The 22,983-nt window shown below is 48.3% G+C and overlaps 1 long non-coding RNA gene across 1 annotated transcript; it reads right to left on the reverse strand.

Moving 5' to 3' along the window:
• Positions 1-339: 339 nt before the first annotated feature.
• LOC142577845 (uncharacterized) lies at positions 340-22,217 on the reverse strand. The gene is made up of 3 exons (XR_012827079.1): positions 21,661-22,217; positions 17,093-17,610; positions 340-531 (listed from the first exon to the last, which is right to left on the reverse strand). It is a non-coding gene; the product is annotated as an uncharacterized LOC142577845 (long non-coding RNA).
• Positions 22,218-22,983: the final 766 nt, after the last annotated feature.

A 22,983-nucleotide genomic window follows, 5' to 3' on the forward strand; every position in this document is an offset into this window, starting at 1 on the left:
AGCGAATCGTGATTTTTTTTTTTTTTACATATTATTGGCGCAGGCAGCAAGCCAATGCCAAAGAGAACTTACGAATGAAAGGATTTGTGGATTCGAGCCCAGTTCTCTGGGTCCGTATTCACAAAAAGCTGTTCGGCTCTAATTGTGCGCAACAGGAAATTGAAGCCAATCCTCATGCTGGACATATTAGTGAAGCCATCATCGCCAACATCGACCACGATGGAGAGGGAAATGAGGATGCTTCTTTATTATGAAGATGAAAGAAGATGAAGATGGAAGAAGATGCTTCTTTATTATGCAATGCGCACATATACGTACGCCCATTTCTCGTCGCTCCTCTATGCATCACGCACTCTCTCGTTTCACGGCAAAATGCGCGAGCAGCGTTGTGGTTCTGAAGGTAACTTGCGACGCCGCAGCTGCACAGCCGTTCAGCTGTGACCGCGCCCCTGGCAGCGGCGCAGCGTCGGCCGTCGTCTCGGGGTGCAGTGCGACCGGCTCTCTGACAGCCAAGCGTGGCCGGTCTCGGCTCTGTAAATATTAAAGCACGGTGTATTCGGCATCCAGCACCAGCCTCGTGGCTCCTGCTTCTGGAAACGCGTTGCGCGTAGATCGCCATCTTCCTTCGTTATACTTATTCTAGCACTTCCGAAACATTTAGCCGTCGCCAAAGCCTGGACCCTCTTTCAGGTGGTTACCTAGATACTTCTTTGAATGCGTTTTTTTTTCTTTCTAGCAGCTTTTATGGGACCTTCTCCCTTGTATTAAGTAGCGACTATATATGGGCGGTGTGACGCACAATTTTCGCAAGTCTCCGGCTTTTCTCAGAATCGAACCCGAGGTTTCGCGTCTACATCTATGTCTAGCCCACCAATTTTGGGCGCTCAACGCGGTGCTCGCAATCGTCGACGATCGATGACGACGGTGATGTTGCATGCCGGATGCAAGCGCGCTGACGTCAGGATCTCTTGATGACAGCGAAAGCGACATCAACCGTATATTTCTGGTTTTCAGCTTAATCGAAAAGACGATCGGGTCGCTTTACAAAAACAGGTATCCTACCTCGCAAGTACCACGTCTCTCTCTTTCTCTTTTCTTTATTTTTTTGCTTTATATAGGCGATGCTCATCTCCACAGTGCCGCTCCCACAGGTGGTTTAGAATTCGAGCGAGGAAACCAGAGCGGGATATATATATATATATATGTGTGTGTGTGTGTGTGTGTGTGTGTGTGTGTGTGTGTGTGTGTGTGTGTGTGTTTTCCCCAGGGTTCAGTTCTGGCACCTTTGCTATTCTCAATGTCTTTCAGTGATGCAAGCGCCGTGAATAAACACTCCTCTTTTCGCCAAGTCAGTCACCTGTGCCCGCGTACGTGATTTCTTACAATCAGACATTGTCGCTTTTAAAGACGGGAGTCGAGAAAACGCGCTTTTCTTAAAGAAATCGCAAGAAAAGGCACTATATCGCCCTTCCACGAATCACGCTATCTTACATTTGCACACGGGAAATGCCTCGGGCGGGCACCCATGGCGTCTTTTTTCGAGGCCGCGCTCTCTTTAGCACGTTCAGGCTCCTACACAAACTGTCGAGTCCACGGGTGCCTAGGCTTTATCTGTTGGTTGCATAGAGAGTATACAGAAACCCTGACTCGTCCTTTAAATTATGCACTAGCTGCCTGTCGTTCAGTGCCGGAATTCGCCTCGATTGTGTGGATCGAACGGCGCTGTCAGCACAATATAGTGACAGTATTAAGAAGGTGTAAATAAAGATCCCGTAAACATGCGCGCAGCCTCTTTCCTCCCAGGTTTGCTGTTCCAGCTCTAAACCTGTACGCGTTGACTTTCCCCCCTCAGATCGAGGCGCGGTGAGGCAGACCTTGTTCTCTCCGCGAGCTTTTACACATAAAAAAAAAAAAAAAACTGTTGCTCCGACCTCCTTCCTAACGGTCACATTAGCTCCGAAAAGGGCAACGCAGACTGGTAATACTTTTTTCGTTAATAACACTTGCAAACAACGGCACTTTATGCCGCCTTCTCTGTGAAGACGTAATAATTGTACTCCGCAAATGTCAACACCTTTTGTAAAATCCACCGTCCTGGTTTTCATGAGAGCTATTCCGCATTGATTTTAAATGACACAAGCCTGCGACAGATAGGCGACACTGTATTCGTGTTATTTTCTTGCAACGTGGTGCAGGCAATATGAATGCCTACCGCCTCGTGCCTGTGAAACTGCAGCTGTGGCTTTATATTGCTGTATTTCTTATTGTATTCTAATATGATTTCCTTATTCAATACATGTTTTCATACGTCACTTTTCATGCGCTGTACACAAGCGTTATAAGAGTGCCCAAGAACGAATGCCTCACGGCTGTTCTTGGGGCTCGTATGTAAATATTGATATATTGAAGTACTTATTAATTAATTGACAGATCTTAAAAGCGCTTGCAGGGATGCCATCTTGGATGATGCCTCTTTTTTAGCTCTGAGAGAAATAGCAATTTAGATGAGCTTTAAAAATTCTGAAAAGTAATAGAAACAAAGACAACTTTGAAGGCCTTTGCGTATTGTTCCTTAGCTGCCCGAGCGCACGGTGATTGTGCAGTTGAAGCTGTCGATATCACGCGCGATAACTTGAATTTCTGTCGCTGCAGCAGAAGACGACCCGTTGATGAGGGCGGCAAACGATTTGACTTTGCGGACTGTCATGGAGCTGGTTGGTGTGTGTCCTGCGTAGACTCACACATTTACGTAGCGCGTCGCTTTGCACAGCCATATGTTCCAGCATGGGAAGCGAATTTGATAGTTTTAACTGTTTTTTCTTCGCTTTACAGCGACTGTTAATGGGACCAGTCGCTATCCTGTAGAACTAGCCGGCTGGACTACGACTAGTAATCGCAATAATTTACAAAAATACATTTGATGAAGTGCGATGGTCACATGGCGCGTAAATTAATAATAAGCAGTCACAACTCGACCTGATTATTTCCCGCCCCCCCCCTTTTTTTTTTCTTTCACGCTTGCGTAAGTTAAAGGAAACACGCGGATGCCAGGTGACAAAGCCGTTTTGGCTGAGCACAATAGCGCCAAAATAAGCGGACCTGAAAACTGGGGTAGAAATGAGTGACCGTTTCGTGGCACACTCCTTTCTTTTTTGTTGTATGTGTGCGCGCGCGCGCGCGCGCGCGTGTGTGTGTGTGTGTGTGTGTGTGTGTGTGTGTGTGTGTGTGTGTGTGTGTGTGTGTGTGTGTGTGTGTGTGTGTGTGTGTGTGTGTGTGTGTGTGTTTTGGCTAACACGAACTGCGTCGACAAGTGTCTCGTCGGTCGGGGGTGACACGCGTCCCCATTGACAACGTGGTGCTGCCGCGCCCCGTTATCAGGCTGCTCGCTACGCTCCGCTCAAGTAGCAGTTGCGCGTTTATCGTGTCAAGAAAGCGCCGAAAAAGACCTTGGGCGGGCTGTGCGGGGCCGGACGGGATTGTTCCGCCGCTCTCGACGATACGGTACAAACAAGAGTGAACACGTTGCAACAGGCAATACTGCGAAACGCCAGGAATTCCAGGCGGGCGCGTCATGGCGTTCTGTTATTTTGTTGCTGCGGCGTGTATGCGGCGTGTGTGCCTCGCCGTGCGGGCACTGCCAAGCGCCAGGTTCGAGTGGTTGTTCGTTCTTTTGGGCGCGAGAACCAAGATTGCGCCGCGGAGAGCGGTTTTTGTGGCATACCATTGTGGATCGGGGAACGCGCCGCGTAGTATCAGCGGTGGTTAGGGGGAAGGAAGGCTGGCTCGCGCGCAAACTGAAAGGAACTCGCTGCGAGTCTTTGCTGGCGGCGCGCCGGTTTGACTGCCTTGGCGGCGGGCGAGGAGGGCGGCCCTTGTTTACCATCGGCGGGACACCGCCGTGGGCGGAGGAAATCCCTGGCCAGGAGCTCGTCCTCGACGAACCCGCCCGAGGTCGGTGACGTCCGCTACTCAGGGACTCGCGACGCCTCTCTCGCGCTCGGCGCGCGCTTCGGACGTTCGGCGGCGGCCCGGTGCGCGCGTCTCTGCACGGGGACAGCCGCTGATTTCCTCGCCACCACATCGCGTCCGTGCCGTGGAGCGTGCTCCCACGTATCAGGACCTAGTTTACCTGGCAGAATTCATCGGAGAAGCGACGAAGCCTGAAAAGCTAAAGTGCCTTCTCACTCTCCCCCCATCCCCCCTCCTGCCTATAGCAAGCACTCATTTCTTCGGTTCATGTAGGATGGCGCGAGTGCGACCCATGGCGCATATAGGATGGCCATGGCTTGAGGCAAAGCGCCAAAGAACACGAGGACAAGAGAAGGCAACGAAGACACAGCGCCTTCTCTTGTCCTCGTGTATTTTTTTTTTTTTTTGTGCTTTGCCTCAAGTTATGCAGCACCAACTAGCCCATCAATCTCTTCTCTTGATCGCCATGGGTCGTATAGACAAGAGAACAATTGTGTTCTCTCGAGGAAACAAAACGTTATCGCTCAGCTGTCGCAGCAATGCTATACTTATTTTTCCAAAAGAACAGCAGCGCCTTCAATTGAGTCAACGTTGCTTATTAGCAGCAGCCCGGCAGAACCCTTCTACTTTTTTTTTTCGTGTGTTTTACACTATGACCCTTTTCCCGAAGCCCACATGACATCCAGCCGGAAACCTGCTCTGGTTCTGTAACTCCTCTGCTTTATTCATTCCTTTTTCCTTTCTTCCCCCTCCCCCAGTGTAGGGTAGCAAACCAAATGCAACCTTGTCTTCCCTCCTCTCTCTCTTTCTCTCTTTGTTCGCGCTTTGCCCTGCGCTGTTAGCTTAGCCGTGTCTGCGCACTTAAGTACACAAGAAGTAATCTCGCGGCAGCTGGCTGTCATGTCGTCGGCACCAAGTGTCACATGCGTGACCGTCTCACCGAGAACGAAAAAGAGGGGGGGGGGGGGGCTTTAATGAATTCTAGATAGGTTTGCCTGGTGGCACGGCTAGCATGCTACTCCCGATGGGTATGATGAAAAATGAAATTATGTGCACAGTCCACGACACAGATACACCAGCGCGCACAATTAAAAAAAAAAAAGTACACCACGACGCTCAGCAAACTAAAGTAGAAGCACACGATTGGGGCTGGTTGGTTCATGACTTGAGTGGAAACAGCATAAAATAAAAGGACGTGAGAAAGGGACAGACGACATGTCAGTCCTCTCTCAAGTCTTGTTATTTTGCGCTGTTTCTGCTCAAAACTAAGGTATACCTCATTGAGACCAGTGTCCCTGAGGAAGTTTAAAAGCGTCTTCGTTGTTCCATGCAGACGCAGCGTTAATCTATGTGCCAATGACGTGATGCAGCTCAAGGGATGACTGTCTCTGATGAATGTTCAGTGGGGCTGTCCTTTAGAATGTAAATAGCCTGCAAGCAATGAGCAAGTGGGCCATGGCTTAGCGTAAGTTGCACGCAGGGCAAAGGAGCGATCTTATCCGTTTAATTTAAAATACGAAGTATTTAGTATTTCCGACATTTAACCGAATACGTTGGAGAGATGCCCGCTCGCGTCCGTTAAGGTCACACGCCATGCGTAAGTCGCGCACTGGATCGTAAGTGCGAACAGGCCTGTATTGCTGCTCTGAGTCAGTCCAGATAGCACGCGCCACGCAGAACGAGACACAAAAGCTGATCCGTCACACCCAGAGAAAGGTCATCAACTGTCTTCGCACCAGAGCCTGTAGTGTGCAGCACAGCGTTGCTCTTCAGTGGCTGCCCTTTCACTGCGGAGTAGTAGTTAATGTACGTGCACACTGCACGCATGCTGGTTCAGCACACAACTCTATCGAGCAACGACCGAGGACGCCAGGTCGCTGTAGGTTGTGGCAAAAAAGATTGCAAATGTTTACCATAAATATTTGCTGAAATCCCCTGTTTAGCTGATGAGCTCGTTTAAGCTTCTGCCACGCGAGTCTATAGTATCAACGCAAGCCTGGCTCTTTACCAAAGCACATGTATCAATGGGTGGTCAGTTTCTGAGTAAACGAGCACCGCTCCCATACAGTTTATACCTGCACTGCAGACTGATCTCGTGCCTTGTGGAGACGATGTGTAAACGAATCTATCGTAAGTTGGCAGTCTTGCCCTCGTTTTGGAGCGGACACTGCTTCGTTAAGACATCGGTAAAACTTGTACCAACAAACCTAACTGCTCTTTACGTGGCTGATAAAGACGCGGTCATGCACGAATGTACTTGAAGCCGCGTTAATGTGTTTTCTGTTGATCGGGCCAGCGGCGCCGACAAAGAATGCTATGTCCGCCTTGCAAATTCAATGGCCCGCAAAACTGCTACATCGCCGTGTGCACTGGCGGCGTCACAGCTGCGCCCAGCAGGAGTGGTGCCCGGGGGCGCCTTGGCGCGCGCAGCTGCCAGCGGTGGGGGACGTCGCGAGACAAGGCCACTTTCCGAGAAGGCCCGTACTGCGACGAGTGTCGCGAGAGACCGCGTGGCTCGGCTCGAGCCGTGCGCTCGGTGCGCTTGCGACAGCAGTCACGTGGCTTGTCAGAAAGTCGGGCTCCCGCTGCCGGCTCGGCGCGAACACTCGAAACGGAGGTGCACATCGCGAACTCCAGGTCGCACTGACGCGCCAGTGCAGCACCGGAGGCCACGCGCACACCAACGTAGTGTGTGACGCCGCCGTCGATACAGCGCTCGGGTCGCTAAGCGGCCTCCCGGCTTCCGACGCTTCGTCATGCGAGCGCGGCTGCGACTCTCGAAATATCTGAAGCGTCATAGCGCTCCCACTTGTTAGGTGCCCTCTAAGGAGTGTACTACCGCAAGAATTTCTCAAACGAGTTCATTAATAGCAGAGATAACGACGCGAACCCATGATTTCAGGAGGCGAGCGTCACCGCCAAAATAGACGCTCTCTTCACTCGCCCCGTCTAGCCTCTGCAAGTTAAATTCCTTCCCTGTGTATTCCCATACCGGAGCCGGAGGATCGCATGACGAATACGTCACGCGCCCCGCCTTCTTTTCCTTGTCTTTTTATTGTGATAGCAATATATGGACACTCCAGACACATTTCCACCGTCGGCGTCGCCGTGATGTTCCGTATAAAGTCCACGTGCGACAACATCGTCGCCGTATGCTGCGTGTGCGAGTGAAAGCGTGCGAGGGTGAGCCGACGCTGGTGGCTCAATCTCGCGCGCGAATGGTAGGAAAGCGGGGAGGTAAAGCGCCACCTTCCTCCATCGCGTGGAAAGCTCTGGGTGGGCGGGAGGGGGGGGGCTTTCTTTTTTGGTGGCCGCTGTGTATGAGGCGGCCGCGCGGGCCCTGTCCTGCAAGCCATCTGCAATGGGAGCAGATTGCTCCGAGTGCTGATAGCTTAGTGTGCACTGTGTTCTCGCCGCTTAGTTCGCGTTGAAGCGAGAGGCAGCACTAAGGTCTATTCGCTACTTGCTGCTGCCGCGCTTCCTCACTCCAGCGCTTTGACAGCCAGTGTGCGCGGTCATCGAGTGAGATGTGTCCATGTTTTCCTGTGCGCACGTGTCACCGTACTTGTTAGTTTAGTTAGTAAGCGAATGTTTACAAGCTTATACGGCTGAAGAAACTACTATCCTTACTTCGTATAGCTATCTAATAATTTGCTATCGCAATCGATGCTTCACATTCACCGCAATTGCTGTTCACTTGCAGCGGCTACGGATGCATAACTGGCGCCCCGCGAGAGACAACGTAACGCGCAGCATGGTAAAACTTCATCAACTTGAAGTCTAAAAGTAGATTTGAAGAAATCACTACGAAACTTATTGACAAGTGCAAACTCAAATTACAAGCATCTGAACATGATGTACCAAACCTGAAGGAAAGCCTCGTTTTAGGCGTCATTGGGCTCAATGCACTCGTTGAGGACTTATAGGAGCAGAGAACGCTGCTATTGTTGTCGCCAACTAGGCACTGGAAGAAACGGAACGAATCACTGATTGTCCCTGTGTCCTAGCTAGTACAATACTCGAGACTTCACGATGTCAAACTAAATGGAATTCCATTCTCTCAGGGGGAAGACTGCGCTGCCATCGGGATGGCTGTAGCTACTACAATCAATTGTGCCATTAACGACTCAGACATTGATGTCATTCACCGTGTCTCCACTAAGACAGACTCAAATAAAAACAATATCGCACGCTTCTATTCTCGCGATAAAATGCAATGATTTCTAAGCAAATGTGTTAAGGTTAAAATTCATGCGAATGACCTCGGCCTCCCTGGCCTTCGCCACAACCCAGTGTTTGTAAATGATCACCTGACCCCTGACGACAAAAGGCTGTTCACCAAGGCTCTTTCACTGAAAAGGAAAAAGGAATGGTAATATGTCTGTACAGACAACTGTCACATTAAAGCAAGGCAATCAAATGATAGCAGAGTTCATCGCATTCGCACCGAGGCCGACCTTTCATCATTTCGGTAGATTCGAGCACCTTAGGTAGATTACCCATCAACTTAACCTCACCACATCATCTTGTATTTTTCCATTGATTGGCTAAAGTGCTCTTTAAATAATTCCTGTGTACCACCAATACATTTTGTCGCACGAATCCTTAAAAAAAATGTGATGACTTTAACGCCCTCCTACTCTCTCTCTGAATAATCCCTTTTCCCTGGTCTGCATGTCAGAAACATCGCTTTCGCCAGACGACAAACCTTGTTCGGCCTTCCAGGATACACATCACAATACTTTTATCGTTCAACAAGCAGTCACAACGGCGCGACCATCTTCATTTCACCCACCATATCTTACAAACGTAGATCTGACCCTCATATTGCTGTGGATAACTGCGAATCTGTCTGGATAGAACTAGATGCCCCATCATCGCCTCTTAATACCAAAACTTATTTTTGGTTGTATCTACCGCTCGCATTCATCGTTGGAGCACAAGAGTATCTACCGTTAGAGCACAAGAATGTTGTTATCATGGGTGACCTGAATGTTAATATGCTTGACGATATCCGTTGTAATTGCACCAAATATGTTAACCTTTGTTTCTTTAGGCTTAGCTTCATTATATCATTATAGCGTTTTGTTTTCTTATGGACATTTTATGCATAATCGTGCTGTCAAGTTTACGAAATCTATTCTAAACGAAGATGAGTTTGCTAAATGTATAGCCGACATTGGTCTTATTTTGAAACCTATACCGACGCTAACGTAGCATTTCATGAATTTTATTTGCTCATCTTAAAAGTTCTTGTGCGCAAACAAACAGGGACGAAGAGCAGCAACACAAGGACGAGCGCTTTCTAACAACTGATTTTATTTTTGAAGCACCACCTGCTTAAATACCCACAGATCTGCGCGACCTAGTCAAACAGAGCACGCCTATAGAGCATATAATACCCACAGAGCTGCGCGATCTAGTCACCAGAGCACGTCTATAGCACATATAACAACACTTGTGATAAAAAGACATGAACCAAAGCCACCCGGTCAAGATAAAAAGAGTAAGGCGCATGAAACAACCACTTACAATAAAATGCGTTAAAGATGTGATGACAGAAGCGAATTTTCTTTATCCAACAATGAAACAGAAGGATGGCTGATGCACTTTTCCTTTTGGTTTTCGATCCAGTGCGCTTCCAAAATTTCTCTCGCGGTTTGATTCCTATGCCTACACAAAATGTCGGTGCTACTAAGACAAGGTGAGCAATCATGTTCTTTGCAATGCATTGCCAAATGCGTACTAGGGCGTCCTTTCAGACTAGGCAAGTGTTCCCTTAGCCTGTCTGCCCTACGTACACATGACCACACGTCATAGGAATCTGATAAAGCACGTTCTTCTCGCAATCAACAAATTGGTTCTTGCCGCGGATGTTTAACACTACATTCTTTCTTTACATCATCCTTACTTTCGAACTTATTTTTAACCTTAGAACACACACTACCTATTTTGTTTTTTGCCGAAAATACCACTTTTAGTTCGTAACAACCAGCCAACATTTTAAGTCTGTGTGAAAGGCCGTGCTCATACGCAATCACGGAAACCTTGGAAGCTATATCCACCTGCCTTTGATTCTTTGTGCATTGTTCTTTATCATGTTTAAGTTTTTTCATTAGTGTAGCGCATGACGCCAGCATCACAGCGCGCGGGTACCCAGCCTTTCTCAACCTATCAACTTGCTCAAAAAAATGCAGTGTTTGCATTGCATTTTTGCAAAAACCATATATATATATATATATATATATATATATATATATATATATATATATATATATATATATATATAGTGAGAGAGAGAGAGAGAGGAAATCCAGGGAGGTTAACCAGACGCGAGATCAACAGTACAAATTCATTTGATGGTATAAGATGATACAATGACTTGAACAGGATAGTGGCGAGATGGTATTTAATTGAACTAGAAGTTGCGAGTATATCAAAACTATGAAAAAACAAAGCACTGCTGCGGTATGCACTGAACGTTAATACTCTAATGGCTTGGTTATGTATGCTCTCGATAGAGGATAAATGGGTTGGGTAAGTATTGCCCCATGTCGTTATAGTAGTTAATGTGACTGTAAATGAATGCGTAGTGCAGTGTAACTAAGTTCGGAGTCTTAAACTAGTGACATGGCTCTGATTAAAATTCTAATGCCATAAGCTAGTTTCCTCGGTAAGTGCGCAACGTGGTTAGCATATTTTTAAATTGACATCAAGAATAACACCCAGGAAGGAGAATTCGTTAACGGGAGCAATGAGCATGTCATTAAGCTTGACCGTAGGATAATGTGAAGGAACCTTGTGATTTGAATGGAAAATCATGAACTTGGTCTTTGATGGATTCATACTGGGAGTCACATTGGCACCAGGTTAAAATGTTATTTAGGTTAGGTATGTGTTAAGTTTAGAGTCAGAGTGGATGGATTCGCCAGAAGCAAGTATAAACGCATCATCTGCACAACGAACACACACACACACACACACACACACACACACACACACACACACACACACACACACACACACACACACACACACACACACGCGCGCGCGCGCACACACACACACACACACACACACACACACACACACGCACACACACGCACACACACACACACGCACGCACACACACACACACACACACACACACACACACACACACATATATATATATCTGATCTGCTTAACACTAATCTTACAAGATTTGCGTCAGATCGAATGTTTTTACTACCTGCAATATGGAGTAATTATGGTTGACATACCTCATATTTTTGTGCTTTATCTCTTCGGAACGCTCTCCCAAGCTATCTAAACACCGTTCATCACTTGGTGCTTTTAAAAAAGAATTGTTTTGTTACTTACTGAATTATTAGGCTTATACTCATCTCTTTAGTATAATGCTCATTGCTTAGAGTTTTCGTTTCGTATTTTTTTAAATATTTATCTGCGTTAATTTTTCTGTTCTGCTACAACTACGTTTACTGTTGTTATAACGCTGTTTTAGTTTAGTCACTACACTTATTCGTAACCTTGGACAGGAGGTCCCCCCCTACAGCCTAGTGAACTCGGACTTCCTTCTGTACGTTTATCCTCACGTTGTTTTTTGCTATAAACTTAATGAACTTGATCCTGATTCTGATTCTGAAGCATTTCAGCAACACTGCACTACCGTTAGCTAGCGCGCCGCGGCTCAAGTATCAGGATCCGCAAAGGCTCGATTTTACTGAATATGCTGTCATCAGCAATGAATATATCGAATCGTATTGTTGGAGCCTGCGCGCGAAAGAACTGACGAATCTGGTGCCTGGTTATATGTGGGCCATTCACACGACCAACCAAATTCAGCGGACAAGCATGAGGCGACTGAGCTGCGTCAAACTGCGCCGCCAGCAGCTCACCTGCTTCGTCCTGGCGTGCGGCGAGAGTGGGTGGCATTGAGCCACGTGCGGTGCTGGTCGGCGGATTTTGGTCCATCGCGTGAATACCACTATATGCAAGGTGTTCAAAATTAAGTTTTGTGGGTTTCTTAAAATTAGGCGCTGGGAGGCACGCGAAGACCACCTATGTAGAGAGAGAGAGAGAATGAAGAGGAAAGGCAGGAAGGTTAACCAGATATGTGTCTCCGGTTTGCTACCCTACACTGGGGATGGGGGATAGGGGTTAGGAAGATAACAGAGAGGAAAACGCTAAAAAAGGAAAAAAAAGAAACACGCACACATGGAGACACGTACACAAAAGGCGTTTCAGATAAAGTCGTGCACACAGGCCGGTAGATCGCAAAAAGCGCAATAGCGCTTGAACGGCCTTCTTCTGTGACGGTAGGTCCTTTCGATGTTGTAGAATTTTTTTTATCGGATAGCGGTTGGTCGTCCAGTTGGTCAAGTTCGTGGCGAAGGCATGCCCTCTGTGGACTGTGCTGCGGGCAGGCTCGGCGGCAATCGTCGTACCAGCGAAAGCTACAACAATCAAATTTAAGACGACCCACGCGACAACATCGACGGCAGCAGAGCTCGCAGCGCTCTTTACTGCCCTTCATCACATTGGTGATGAACCGCCACACAAGTGGACAATATTCTGCGATTCGAAGGCGGCACTGCAGTCTCTACTGTCACCTTTACGACGCGGACCGCACGAGCAACTAATATTTCATATTACATAGACGTTACACCATATAAGTGATGCAGGCCATGAAATAACCTTCCAGTGGCTTCCAAGCCACTGCGGGATTATCGGCAATGAACGGGCGGATCACGCTGCCCGCTCAGCCCATACTGAGGAGCACCACGTCCCAATTCCTCTTTCTAGAACTGACGCGGCACGGAAGCTCCGCTTACTTGCTCGGCAGTGCACCGCGTCGCAATGAAATGAGCCACATTTAAGAAATACGCGACTGTACTCACTTGATCTCACACTAAGTCTTCGAGCGCCACCACAGCTTCGCCGTAGAGACGCCAGGCTTTTATATCGACTTTGGTTGGGCGTTGCCTTTACTAAAGCCTATATGCATTCCGCATAGGTTTGACCGACACCCCAACCTGTGACCACTGCGGCCATGAAGACCACCTGTGTAAATAAGTTATGTGGCCAGGGGGACACAAAGTGATATGATAATTATCGCTGTCAGCAGCCCAATGAACTAAGATTGAATAGTTAACTTGTTGTTGACTGCAGTAAGCGGGCATGTTTGTATTAAAAAGTTAGAGGCAGTCGTGTTTCTACACAGTATCGGAAGAATTCTTCTAGCATATCTGCGCTCCGAGATATCCGACTCCAAATTTTAATTGTCGTTCACATGATTACGCATGCAATAGAGTGATGACCGGCTCAAAGCTCCTCCCTGATGTGACGCGGCTGTTGCGGGGGCTCGAAAGCAGAGCGCTTCGGTTAATTCGACCGCACCGGCTCCCCCTCATGCGCGCAGGTGTTACTAAGAGCTTGTAAACAACAAATTCAGCAGACGCCGCAACTGCTTCCTTAGGCCACGACGGTGACGGCAGCAACATGTATCTAAGTGATAATGAATATTTACACTGCGCTTTGAGTGATGTCTATTTTGAGAATTTTGTCAGCGCCGACTTAAAGTACACGCGGGGCGGGCCACTGGCCAATGACGCCATGTACAGTTATTGTAATACTCTATGGAACTAAAGCCTGTCGATAACGACAGTCTACTTCAAGGATTATATATAATGAATCCGTTCGCTTTGCCGCCATTTGTTAAATCGACCTTTTGGATAATTCAACCAAAACTTGAGGCCCCGCAAGGGTCGAATCAACGGGAGTCGACAGAAACAGCGACAAGCCAGGCTATCACGCCCCTTCAAGTATTTTCCGGGAGCACCGGCTACTCCATTTGTTCTAGAGCAAAACGAAGACAAAAACAAGGTACCAAATGACAGATAAGAAATGACTGGCATAACGCACACCTCTACAAATGAACAGCTGCCGCCGTCTCTCCGAATACGGAACACATTATGCAGTTTGGTTTTGCGCAGATGACCTATATACGGTTTGAGTTTAGCAGCCATCCCTCTGCGGATATTCAGATGGAAAATCCATCTTTGTAGCTCCGCGGTCCCTATTCCCTTCCCCAATGCAGAGTATATGTCGAGAGGAATGTGCCTCAGGCCGACCTCTCTGTTTTTCTTATCATTAAACTTTCTATCTCTTTTTCTCTCTCGCTTCTCTTAGCTAAGAGTGCCTCCACAGTGGCCAGCGTTCAGGCGCACGTAACTTATGATAACAATGAGTGCGATAAGAGTACGATCAGCCGGCGACGACGGCTCATTCGCGATCGCGAACGGCCCTTGTGTGCAAGAGAAGTTTCATGAATGGCGAGCCTCAATTTTCTCTCTCAACAACTCGCGGTGCAGCATGCTCTCCGAGATCAGGCGGCGCGCGCGAACCGCGAGCTGTGCAATGTCGGAGTCAACGGATGCAGTCCAGAGATTGCTTAGAATGCCACACAGAACAGCAACAGAATGGCGGACCTAAAGTGCGACACCTTATTGAAATGAATTTAGTGTCTGCCATTAAGTGCACGGAATGTGATAGTTATAACTATATCTCTACAAGATTGGCTGAAATACCAGCACAGATTCATTACACGCCTATAAGAGGAGTTGAAATGTAAAAGAATGTAGAAGAAAAGGCAACGCGTCGCTCTGCTGCTCAGCATAAGGCAGTGACTTCGGTTCCCGGCCAGGAGGTATGCAAGAACGTTCCTTCGCTTAGAATGAGCCGCCAGCCAAAAATCACAGGAGGCAAAAATTAATCCAGAGCCCTACACTTTTGAGCCCGCGAAGTAAGAGAACAAAGTAAGAAAACAAACCGAAGTAAGAAAAATCGAAAAAAACCGAAATAAGAAAACAAACGAGAAAGCATCGTCCCAGTATTCAGATTACGCCGTGTGTGCGCGTATCGAAGAAACAATACGTGCACAGTGTTCGTGAAACAGAATTCAGGACACCCCAAAGCTGCCGTCGGGCCGTTTTCTGGATTCTGGAGATCACTACGGCACTGCACCCACTTGGAAGCACAGAGCACGCGTTTGCTTTCCACATTGCCATGGAGCGTGGGAAATGCAACGCGAGCATGCGCTGCCCAGGGCAGAGTCAGCTAACGCGGCGTGGCCCGTATGCTCTCGACGAATGGCACACGCTCTTGTACAATGTGTAATGCATATGTTAAAGACTCTTGTGCGGTGTAAACACTGTTTTTATTAAATAGGCAATGAAGAGCCACAGCAAATTAGTAAGAAAAACTTCACTGAGGATCACGATACTCCCTAATGCAAAATTTGAGCGCAGCTCTATACGTACATGTTGCTGGGCTAGTCGGTTCATATTGCTGGGTAGACCATAAACATGATCGCTTTGGCGCAAACAAGGAAAGATGGAAGAAAATAAGGGGAGCGCACCTTATTGCGCTCCCCTTATTCCCTTCCGCCCTTCCTTGTTTGCGCCAAAGAGATCACATTTGTGGTCTACCCAGCTCTATAGAGCTGGGTAGACCACAAATGTGATCGAAATGAAAACGTGATCGAAATGAAAACACGTATATATACGTGTTTTCATTTCGCGATATGTTGATTAGCTTGGGCAACCTGTTGCAACCAGTTGCGCCACGTTGCAAACGGAACGGAGTGCGGCGTATCTGCCTCGCTAATCTGGAGATCGCGAGAGGCAGCGCGTGGGCGACGCGTGGGCGCGATTCACCGTAGCCGCAGCAGACAGACCTCCCAGACGAGACGCGCTATTCTGGCGCCATCTCGTAGCCATCGTCGCTACACTGGGCTTTTCACAATTTCGCCACACGCTCATCTGCTTTCCTCCTCATGGTTGCGCTGCACCCTCCTTCCCCGCTTCCCTCTTCGCGTACTTCATCCCCCGCTGCGGCTCGCGTTCACTCTTTCGTCCTTTGCTCGTTCGCTCGGTTACGCGGACGCTCCCCCGCAGGAAAGGGCGCCTAAGGGCTTCGCTCTAAAATTGCAACATATGGCAAAATATGGTTTCCGAAAGTGACATTTGTTTGGCGGAAAAACGTTTAATAATAGCGGATAAAGGCCACACTCCCCCCTGCCCATCACCCCTTGCTCTTTATTATACTTTTATTTTCGGCGCCGAAAACTCAGCGCCGGTAAATCAGTGCGACGCCACGAATCAACTTGTCAAATATTATAACTAAATGAAAAACGTGAATGAGAAAATTATAGAGCAACACGAAAAACTCCCGATACAGCTTTCTGTTGCAAAACTCTCCTCTTCTTTGTCCCTGTTTGTTTGCGCACAAAAACTTTTTAAATAATGGAGCTTTCTGTTGCTCGATACGTGCTGCATAAAAGTGTTTTTCTCTTTTTTTTTTTTTCGAGCACGAAACATGCCCGCGAATGCACGCAAAAATTGCGCGCGACTAGCCGCTCGCGGCACTTTGCGTTTATTCGCGGGCTTCTGCACATTGCGCACTGAACATAAAGACTTTTGTAAACGTCGCTCCTTGCCGAACGGTTCAAGTCGAACACGCCAAAGGGTGCGCAAAGGCTGACAATCTTTAGGCTCATGCACATAGCGCCGGCGCTCTCATGGTTCCATTTAATTTTACGTATTAAGGCGCTCTGCACTAGCGAAGCATTTCTAAAGCCAGCAGCTTGGGACTGTTCGCGACTCTCTATGCAGGGAGAGAGGAAGTGGTGGACACTTTGCGTGGGGTCATGCGCAAAGCAGGAGGGGTCACAAAAAGTCCGAGAGCGGCCGGCGTGCGCGGGTGGACTTTCTTGGCGCACGCTGGCGCGCATCATTAAAAGGGATGCTGCTTTGAAAGAGAGCTCAATCGATCAACGTCCAGCTGGCGCGCACCGCCTGCGGGCTGCGCGCATGTGCCCGGCCGCCATCACTCTCGCGAGGCCTCCTCAATGCCGACGGCGCGACGCACCGCGGCGCAACAAAGGCGCCTTGGTGGTGCATGCACTGCGCGCATCTGCGCGCCACGCGATATTGGCCGCTCCGATGCCCGCGGCGTTATTTCCGCTCGTTCGCGCCCGCCTCGTGCACCGCCGTCACCGGCGCGGACTGCGCGCTTTTAGCTCGCATGCAGGCCCCGCGGCGAACTCTTTGCAGTCGGTTACCTCTCTGCTTCGTACGAAGTGTGCCAAGAACACGTCCCGTCTCGGACAACGCCTCGCCCCGGGTGCGCGCAGGAGCTTTTGTCGAAACAGTCGGCTGCGTGCCGCCATCTTGAATGCTGAACTTCTCGCGCGCGCGATTGCTCGTTCTGCCGACCAGAGCGCGCGTGGCGCGCGAGACCAGTTTGCAAAAGGCAAGAGGCAGCGAACTGCTGCTTCAACGGGCGCCGCGACGACACGGCGTGTGCGATCGAACGACATTTTCGCTCGGTACGACATTCACGGCTCGTCGGCAAACCTTCCGCTGAGCGGAACGAATGCGCTTCAAAGTATGTTTTTGGGAGGAAGAGGCTTTACTGAGAGTGTGTGCGTATGTGTGTATAAGGGCAAGATGGGGGCGGTGAAGAGCTAGCATATCTCGGGGAAAGGAGAAGGAAGAGGGGGGTGATCAGGATTCCTCCTCTTGATCCGCCAGTGCACTTGCGTGAAGTCGCCGCAGCCTGGCAAAATTGGACGCATCACTGTAAAAAAAAAGAAAAGAAAAGAAAAGAAAAGAAAGTCGTGTTTTGACTGACATAATACTGTGACGACGACCGCAATAAAACAGTCACTCGTTCCGCTTTAATATTTGAGGACACAATGCGCATAAGAGAACGGAATTTTGCCCCGCCATGCAGTGTATGGACGTTTTCTCCGTTATTATGTAAAATGGAATTAAAGATGTTTTTATAACAAAGACTTTTCCTCTGTATAATTGTAAATTAAATCTATGTCGGTTTCGCGACCGCATGCATGAAAGTTCATGTTAAGCATCATTCATGCGAAGCCATTGCAAATGCATGGACTAGCGGTGGATATCTACACGCCGAGTAGTAGTGTGCAAGAGAAGCATGTTCACATGGAGCTAGGCCTGTCGGGGTAATTCAAACTCTAAAATTTCAAGCACTGCCAGGAAAGTATCGACAGGGTGATGATGAGCAGCACAGTTGTACACATATAGCATTGTAAAATATGACTAAAATAGGAATGACAAAACAGAACATTTATATTTTTAAAAAAATTATCTTTGGTACCGCAATTTTAGGAAGCACTGCAGGAGGGACATCATTCACGTTATTTATTAGTGCTACTCTTACCAGCAAATTTGATATCCGTTCGTAAAGAGTGCTCCACCGCGGCCCGACCGGCCACGCCGGCTCACCAGCAGGCTTATATCATTTTGCGTCTCATGTTGTGACTGTAGATATAGCAACTTTGAAACGACTTTTTAGTCGTTCGAAGACGGGCTGTTACAGGTTGTTTAAAGAGGAGTATTTGAAGCTTGTAAAGCCGCTGGAACAGCCCAACTGACCACTGCAGTTTGATCCCAAATCGCATTTTCACTGCGCAAGGACGCTCCCAAATTTGTACGCCTGCCACAGATTCTTCAAACTTCGCACGGAATTGGGAACGGCTTTTGGGCCGCCAAAAGTCAGTATACCCCTCATGTGGGATATAGGGCTAGGCATGCAGAGTGGTTGATAGGCGGGGTCGATGGTATATGACGACATATGTACGGCAAACAGCGCAAAAGCGTGATTAAGAGCAGAGAAACGGGCTTCGTCCGTTTCTCACTGTTTGCCGCATATGGCGTGTAGATTCTATATCTCCTCCGCAGATCTTCGAATAGTAGCCGTTGCATTAACTTATTCCAGAAAAACGGCGCTTTGCCGTGTATACAAACCGCGCCTCTTTCCACCTCGCGGCCGCATCTCCCCAATTCCAGGTTATTCTTCGCCAAGTCTCACTGGTGTCTCTCTCTCCCTAAATGTGCACTCATGAGGAGCGAGGGCTCTGACGATGTGTTGTATATGCAGCCCCGCAAGATGAACAAATTAAGGCGTTTACGTAGACCTTATCCAGGACTCCTTATGGCACTGCGTTCCGTGGTTCGACATATTCGGCGTCGTGAACGAGCACATAATGTCTACCTCTCGTAAAAAAGTAGCACTTCTACAGAAAAAAAAAATATTAAACCCCACCTTTCGTTTTCTTTTTTTATGCGATTAGCACTCTTTGTGAACTTCGCGCACTTTTATGGGACTTTATGCCTATCTTTCTATCGGGCTGGGTCTATAACCGCTTTCCCGCTGACTTGACTCACCGGCTAGTCCATGGTCAATGGTAGTCAATGGGTTCAGCATCGGGCAGCTGTGCTGAGGGAACGAAACCAACTGTCGGACCAACTTGTATCGCTATGTATGTGCCACTGTGTGCGCCTGTCAATGAACCTCCTTTGCACCAATTTGGGCAACTCGGTATATGTACCGCTAGGTATTTGCGCTCTTTAATGAATCCCGTCGACGCCAGCTTGGGCCACTGGGCATGCGCCACAGGAATTGAACCCGCAACAGATGTGTTGAGACCATCTTGTATGAATACATATATTCACGCAGGCACCACGCGCGGACTTCGCGGCGCCGCCACTAGACGGCGCAGTGTGTTCAGTGGGAAACACGAGATAGGAACCCGGCTGGGCATAGATACCTCATACATGACGCGGTTCAATCGTGGCAATACGGTGCGTCGCCACATTGCATCAATGCTAATCGCATTAAGAGGAAGCTTTAGCTCGGGCCCAACTCCGACGCGGTCTATTCAAATACATGTAAAAGGCCAAAACGTTTTGCTGAGATAACCCCAGGACCGAGTTTAATGAAATTTGTTGCATTTGAGAGAGAAAATTAAATACTAGTGACTGTTGGAAGCACAATTTCGATTTAGGGTCTGAATTTCGTTAAAAAAATTCTCGAAAATTCGAAAGTTTAAAAAAAAAATAATAGAGGCATGAAGTTTACAAATTAATAGCTCTGCATCAAAAACAGATATCGCGGTTCTGTAAACGGCCCCCATTAGTTAACTTAAATCGGACAAATTCTATACGTCATTTTGTACTTTACGCGAATTTGTTACGTTGCGTAGAAGGGTTCTGCAAAACCTGTATTTTCATAGTACTAAATTTTTTGTACACTCATGTGTAACATATGTATGTTGACCACTTTTGATGTACTATTAGACGCAATTCACAGAACCGAAATATCATTTTTCATTGCTGAGTTACAGAGCTGTAAACTTGATAGTTTCGTTTTCAGAAAATTTTAGATCTTTGCCAATTTTTAATAAAAAATTGACTACCTAAATCAAAAAGTCGTAATCAACAGTCACTATATTTTAAGTTTTTCTTTGAAATGCAACAAACCTCGCCAAATTTGGTGCTGTGGTTGCCGAGAAAAACGAATTCTCCTTTTACATGTGTTTATATAGGAGCACCCGAGCTAAAGCTTCGTCTTAACGTCGACATTCATCGTGAAGATGGATTTTTCTTTCTTTGCAGCTTTCTTTCCTTTCTTTCTTTCATGCCCAATCGTTCCATTTATGAACATCGGTCTCACTAATCAACCTGCTAGGTACATGACGCGTGTTCATTCGGGCGTGTTCGGTCAAAACCCGCACCGCGTGCATCCATGCATGCACCCACGCCCAGCCGTAATCACGGCACTGCGCCGCCTTCGTATACGACGGCGGAACGACGGCTTTCGCAATTGCACAATGTTCGCATTAAATGCATGATTGCACTCCCTTTTCCTACGGTCTCTTTTTTTTTTATTTTGCATCCTTTCACATATCTCGAGCGAAACGTTCATGTATATACGGCCAGTAGATTATGTAGCGGAGCAGCTGTGATCCTTCACAACAGAACGTGTTCAAGAGAGCCACGGAGAACGCTTAAATGTCGAAAATGTTCAACGTTTCACTTAGGTTTGTGGTATAGGGACGACCGGTTCGATGTCCGCTGAGTCAGCGTGCAGCCGGCGCAATTCTGGCACCGGCAATTTTTATTCAATGCAGTGCAGAGACATGCTGAGTAAGAAAAAAATATAAAGACACGGTGATTACCGTTTCTCGCGAATTCTGCTTGAATTAAACTTCCGTCAGTCTCATTCGCTCCCTGCAGCACCCATTGCGCGATTCGTGAGGCCAAGCGGTCGGTGAACAGTCTGGGAAACAAAGTTACTGCGAACAACTGGAGTTTCGAAAGGTGCACTGCGCGGCCATAAAAAAAAAAAAAAAAGAAACGTGGATATGCAAGAAAAGAAGTTGTCTGTATAGCGTGAAGTGTCAGGAACAGATGCGCGTATACATAATCATTTGCAGAGGCCCTCAAATGACGCTGATCTCACGTAGGCACCGTGAGCATAAATTGAAACGCGAACAGGTAGGAAGCAATGAGATCACCTCGCATACGTGTAATTAGACGGGAAAGTCAATCTCCGTGGTTGCTTTCTAAGCCTTTCATAGCTCCAATTATACGTTTTGTAGCACGAATATGGTCACCGTTACAAACATAGACGAACATGTAAACACAACGACACACCATATAGTCGTTTTCGACTTAATTGTTCTCGATTTAATTTATGTTAATGCTACATAAACGCAGACGTCGCCATGTTTACGGCGCTTGTTCTTATCTCCCACATAAAATACGCCATTTCACTGTCCGATCCGCAATCACGAAGGCCCGCGAGAATCACCTGACTCGTGTCGCTGCAGACGAAAATGCACTGGCACCGTGCGCCTCATGAGGCAATGCGTCAGTGCCGTCTATAAAGACTCCGCAGTTCCTTCCCGACCGTGGCCTTCGAGATTGAAACGGCGCAATCTTGGAGGCCACGTTCCCGGCAAACACATACTGCTCCTCCGTATCTCCAGCCCGCTTACGTTGGGACTTGGGCGCATACCGGCAGCCTTTAAAACAGCACACAGCGATAGCACACGGTACTTTTTTTTTAAGTCCCCCTGGGCCTGCAGGCGTGCAAGCCTTTCCGGGACTGCGGGAACCGCCCACCGACTTGCTCAGCCCTGGCACGGGGGCACCCGCACCATAACGACGGCGCCCGTCTTGTATCGTTCGCTGGCCGCTCTGCACTCGCCGTGTGTGTGCGCCTAGGTGTCGACCGTGGCTCGGTGGCGGCAGCAGCGGGCCTCGCACGGGGCCGTCGTCGTCTGGCGGCGTCTTCCTCCGTCGTCCGCGCTTCCTGTTTACCCGCCGTGTCTGACGCGCGTGCCGAGGCGGCGGCCTTCGACGGCGACCTCGTCCGTCGACCGACGACGACGCCGCGGGCGACGGCCGACGTCACGCCGCTGAGCGGCGCTGACGTCAGCCCGATGTGTATACGTGCCGCTCATTATGATGCAACTGACATACAGCATGACGCAATGCGCGCGGGACCGCGTGTTAGAGTTCCAGAAGTTCCCAGAGTCGCGCTCGGGAACACTTTAGTGTCGTCCTTTGATGCGGAGAAGTGCCGACGCGTCCTTGCCTTCTCTCTTCCCTCTATGTTTAGCCTGGTTTGGCTTTATAGAGCTGCTTGCTCCTCAGCCCCGCAAAGCCCAACGTATCATTTTTTTTTTTATACTCTGCCGCTTGATACCTCCAATTTTTCACTTGAGTGACGGAAACGTAACGGAAAGCCCATTGGTGATCCATTGGGGCGAAATTTAAGTTGTACATAATTCCGAAAACCGCTCATTATTAATAAATTAATACATGTACTAAATATTCCAGCCCAAATACCATTCCATTGCATTATATATACGAATGTATACTCTACACGACCATAAATAGAGGTAAAAAAGTTTTCTTTGATGTGCAATGGTGTTCGGGCTTTGTGGGGTTGATGCTGTCTCGTGTTTGGCGCGACCAATTTCGGTAGATACCATGATATCCGCTGAACGTGGGCGCAGAGAGAAGCGCATTCATAGCGCCACAGTCTCGTTCGAGCTATAGCGCATACCGGAGGGAGTCCACAAGCTTCGCAGCCGCACGCGGAACATGCCTTACAGCGTTGTTCACC

This window comes from Dermacentor variabilis, chromosome 1 (genome assembly GCF_050947875.1).
Source record: "Dermacentor variabilis isolate Ectoservices chromosome 1, ASM5094787v1, whole genome shotgun sequence".
NCBI classification, from domain to species: Eukaryota; Metazoa; Arthropoda; class Arachnida; order Ixodida; family Ixodidae; genus Dermacentor; species Dermacentor variabilis.